Raw genomic sequence first — 4,662 nt, 5'->3', positions numbered from 1 at the left:
TGTACGTGGGATGAACCTCTGTTTCTCAGTGTTCTCATCCAGTTGGAGAGGGGGAGGGGGAGGGGAAGAGGGAGATGCTACTGAACATGAGTGCAGCACCAGGGAGCTCCATCCATTTCTGTGGGAGCTCATGGCTCAAGATAAATTGTGTTTAAAAAAAACCCTAAGGGGATTTTTTTTTTAAAAAAAGAACAGCTATTCTGTCATCTATAAGGTAAAAGGAAGAGGACACCATCAGAATTTTAATTAGGTTAGCTCTAATCTCTTTACCAGGCCTGCACAAAAACCATCACCAGCCCAAATTCAGGAGTCAACAGTGAGTAAGAGAGTTCCTCTCTTTTTTTCTTTTTTTTTTACTTTAAACTGCCCTCCTTCCCTCAATCTTTCACCAATCGTCATGGAATTTTCAGGTTATGTAAAACCAACACTTCTTTCTGAAACACGTACATTTCAGGGAGATTGGTGAAAATATTTCAATTTTATGGATGTTAGAATGACCTCCCCCCAACAATGGTAGAATGTGTTTTCTACTCTCTTTTTTTTTTCTTTTCTTTTTTTTGGTGCACCGTTCCTGGAGGTACTGCAATACCAGGTCGATGCGTGGAGTGGACGGAGCAAGCCCCTATTCCAACTCCCAGTTCCAAAAATCCATTTAATATATAGTCCTCAAATAGAGGACATATCAGATATTAAACTGATAAGAACAGATACTACACTTGATCTTAGCCAAAGGGCCGAGAAGCGATGTGTTTTCTACTCTCTGACCTTAACTACAGGGACACTGCCATGGCCTCTGGGCCGGGTGTTGCCCCTGCCTATTGTAGACCCTTTCCTGCTCTTGGAGGGGCAGTTTGCAGCTCTGGCCTAAAGTTTATTTGTATAGTTTTGGCTAGTGCACCAGCTGTGGTGGTTGTTTCTGGAGGGGATAAATTTGGCTAGTTAGAATTGGACCCAGTTTTCTTGAAGCAGAGAAAGGGAAAACTTCACCAGATAACTTGAGCAAGCAAGCCAAACCACAAGCAACAGGGAAAGAAGTCCAGTACAATTTTGACCTTGTATATTTAGACATGACAGCAACAGAACTGCCTCTTGGAATGCAGGTCTGCCTCGGTAGATATAAAAGGAGGGCTAGCGATGTTTGTTTTAAAATGCAATAAGGCATGTGGGCGTGGAGCAGTCCCATGGTTTACTTCCTTGCCCTCAGGTCCTGCTGATGGGCTTCCCATAGGCATCTGGTCGGCCCCTGTGTGAACAGAATGCTGAACTTGATAGGCCTTGGTCTGATCCAGCTTTAGGGCTCTTCTGATGTTCTTATCAGCTCAGTCACTCTTCTCTCAGCCCGAGGGCAAATGGGAGATTCTCGTGTTTTAAAGGCCAGAATCTGAATGAATGACCATTGGGGGATGAGGGTGGTAAGGTTTTACCTCCCCTTACTTGCATGCCCCTTTATACAAGAATGAGGCAAAAATGTGATAAAATGAATGCAGCTACTGCTGTCATGTCTAAATTGGACCAAAGACAAAGTCACCATGATGGTGCTGCAATACTGAAAGCCGGCAGTTGCTGTAAACAAGGAGAAGAATTTTATTAATATGATTCCCACAGCTATGATCTTTCACACAGATATGAATCAAAGTCTCCTTTTAATTTCCTCCAAAATATTAGGTGTTTTGAAATGACCACTGAAGCTGATATTAGTGTTGTGAAATTAAGTGACAAGATCCTTACAATCTTTCATTTCTTTACTTGGTGTTATCTGGGATGATTTTCTACATCTACCCTTTTCAGCCTTAATAATTCTCCCATAATAAATATTCGTTTGGATATACATTTTTAAATTATGTTGGTTAATTTCAAAGGTGCTTGAAGCGCATGTTCAAACTCAGATTTCAATAAACAAAAGCCCTAATTAATAATATAGCATTCATATAGCTTCCGCCAGTGTCAGCCACTTAGGAGTTCATGGTAGAGACAAGATTCAAATTGGGGACTTCTTTTTCCACAGTTGGCTCTCTTCTCCCTCTGCCACACCACATTTGCATGCACAATTCTGTATCAGAAGTAGGGATGTGTGGGTTTTGTGAAATCCATTCTGTTTGTGTTTCACGGATTGTCAGGCGTCTTTCATTCTGTCATTTGCTCATTGACAGAATTGGATGCTTTAACCAAAATTTCATTCTACGTGCTAATTTGCACTAGCGCTAATGTCTATTACTGCATTAGCACAAGTGTGCATTTGCACAAATGTACATTAGTGCTAATGTGTAGTTGCGCAAATGTGCTAAATGTTTTACAGATGTTTTTAAAAATTTACTTATTTGGATCACAGCCATTTCTAAGCATGAGGAAATAGTGACAACACCTTAATTTGAGGGAGATTCCTCACCTCTTTACAAGCCAAACTCACATTCCTATCACAAGTTGGATGCAGCTCATAATGGGCTCGATGTGGCACCATCCAAGTACACATCTAATGGGTGCTGGTCATAGAAGTAGAGTCTTCCACTGCTGCCAGGAAGTTTTGGAGCTGTATCATAATTTTCAATTCTCCCTTGTTCAGGAATTGGAAACTATGGTTCCCTACAGCAATGGATGCTATTGAACATTCTCAGGATCATCCATAGCTGTTGGGAAGGATGAGACCTCTGCCATAGGCATCTCAAATTGGTTTTCCTCCTGCCATGCAAGGTAAATTTGGGAATGGGGGGGGGAGGGGAACTGCGACATTGGACGATTGGGGAGAGTGGAAGGCTAGTGAAGACCTCATCTGGGCTAGGTCTTTCCAAGCCAACTATGATCAGCCAGAGAAAGCTTGCTTCACTAGCATAAGAACTTCTGGGAGAAACTCAAGATTTGGATTGGAAAGAATTAGGAGGCTAGAATGAGGATCCTTAAACTGTATTATTCACTCAGGATAAGCTCCAGGCAGGATCTACACTACTGTTTTATAACAGTATTGAAGTGTACTGACAACTGTTGGGGCCCATAACACACTCCGTATACTGTTTTCAAACCACTTTCAAAGTGTTATATCCTGTTTGGTGTAGATCTCGCCCCATTGGTGCAGAGAAAAGGTGTTAATGAAGACAAATGGGTGCATTTTAAAAATTGGGTCTTTTAGAGCCTCTGACACACAGATCAAAATGGTGTGGTTGGAGCCAGTAATGTAATTCATACAATGATATTGTTCCATTTTCCATTGTCTTCGAAACAATGATAAACAGCCCTACCAGCTAGACCTGAAAGTTAATGTGCAATGTTTATACTGTGGCCAGATCTACACAAAGCAGGATATAACACTTTGAAAGCAGTTCAAAAATGGTATATAGAATGTGTCATGGGCCCCAAGAATTGTCAATAATGTTATAAACCATTATAAAGCATTATAAAGATCCTGCCTAAGCTGAATGGGGAAATATGTTCTTCTCACAGCTCTCTGCCAAGAAACCTATTTTTTGTTGGGAGTGTTTGTGTTGAAGGGCTGTCCCGCTGACAAAAGAGGACGGTGGGGCAGTTCACCACTCAACTGTAAAGGGGGAGAGAGAGAGGGTGCCTGAACACCCCACGGAGAAGGTGAGCAAGGCTGCCGGCATGGGTGCCAGGACTCGGTCCCATTCAACTCTATGGTTCTTACTCCTGAGTAGGCATGTCTAGGTTTTCTGACCAGAACAATGTCGGCTTCCCATTGCCATGCTAACATTGACCACAAACTTCTCCAAAAACTAACTGTAATACTTTCTCTTCACTTATATTGTTTAATATGATTTTAGCGGAAAGCGTAGTGTGTTTTTTACCGTAATTGTGCAGTTTCAGGTGGCCATACTATTGCATTTGTGTGTGTGTGTGTGTGTGTGTGTGTGTGTGTGTGTATATACTGTGTGTGTGTATCTGCAGGGGGGAAGGAGAATGTAGAGGGCAGGACATTTCACCAGCATAGTAGTGATCCAGGTGAAAAGATACATGAGCTGAAATAGCGCAACAACATACAGGCATGGAAATGCCCAGCGCTAGACTCATTAAGGAAATGGAGGGGGAAACTGTGGACACAAACTGGAGAAAAAAGTAGGTGTGATGGAGCTCTTGCATGTGTGAATGAGCCATTACAGATCAGGTGAAACTTTATAGCTAAACCCTACTTCCCATCTATTGCACTGCACCATACTGGCTTGGATTTTTAAAATCTGATTTTTGATTCTCACATTATTATGCCTCACTTAAATCTTTAGGCACTTCCTCCAGTTTTAGAAGCTCTACCCCAAATCCATTTCATTTGAGCCATTGGCACTGCCTCCTTGGACTTCAGAGCTCGTAGGGAAAGTTGGCCTGCTATTTGAAGAAGTCCCTCCTCCCCAGTCCTGCCCATATTTCAGACCATATGCCATTTGTTAGGAGCACCTATATGTCCAGTTATTGCAAGGTATAAAAAAGGATCTGTAGCACATACTCTTAAAGTATGTGCTTCTCGCTCCCACTACCCCATACTTGAAATGCATATGTGAATATGGGTGAATCCAGAAGACCAGCCACGTGGGAAATACAGCAGGACAGTAGATGACAGTGGCAGGTTGGGTTCGAACTATGCCTTGGTTGCTCTTGCTCCAGTCTGATCATGACTATTTCCGTTGCTATGGAGTGAAAAGATTAGCTATCCCCAGGGCCGGT

At 42.3% G+C, this 4,662-nt stretch overlaps 1 non-coding gene across 1 annotated transcript; it reads right to left on the bottom strand.

Moving 5' to 3' along the window:
• Positions 1 to 555: 555 nt before the first annotated feature.
• On the bottom strand, positions 556 to 746 carry LOC134402036 (U2 spliceosomal RNA). The gene has a single exon (XR_010025688.1). It is a non-coding gene; the product is annotated as a U2 spliceosomal RNA (small nuclear RNA).
• Positions 747 to 4,662: the final 3,916 nt, after the last annotated feature.

The sequence above is a fragment of the Elgaria multicarinata genome, chromosome 7 (genome assembly GCF_023053635.1).
Source record: "Elgaria multicarinata webbii isolate HBS135686 ecotype San Diego chromosome 7, rElgMul1.1.pri, whole genome shotgun sequence".
Classification (NCBI taxonomy): Eukaryota; Metazoa; Chordata; class Lepidosauria; order Squamata; family Anguidae; genus Elgaria; species Elgaria multicarinata.
Note: the sequence above shows the minus strand (reverse complement) of the source record. Positions and strands in the feature narration are given on the sequence as shown.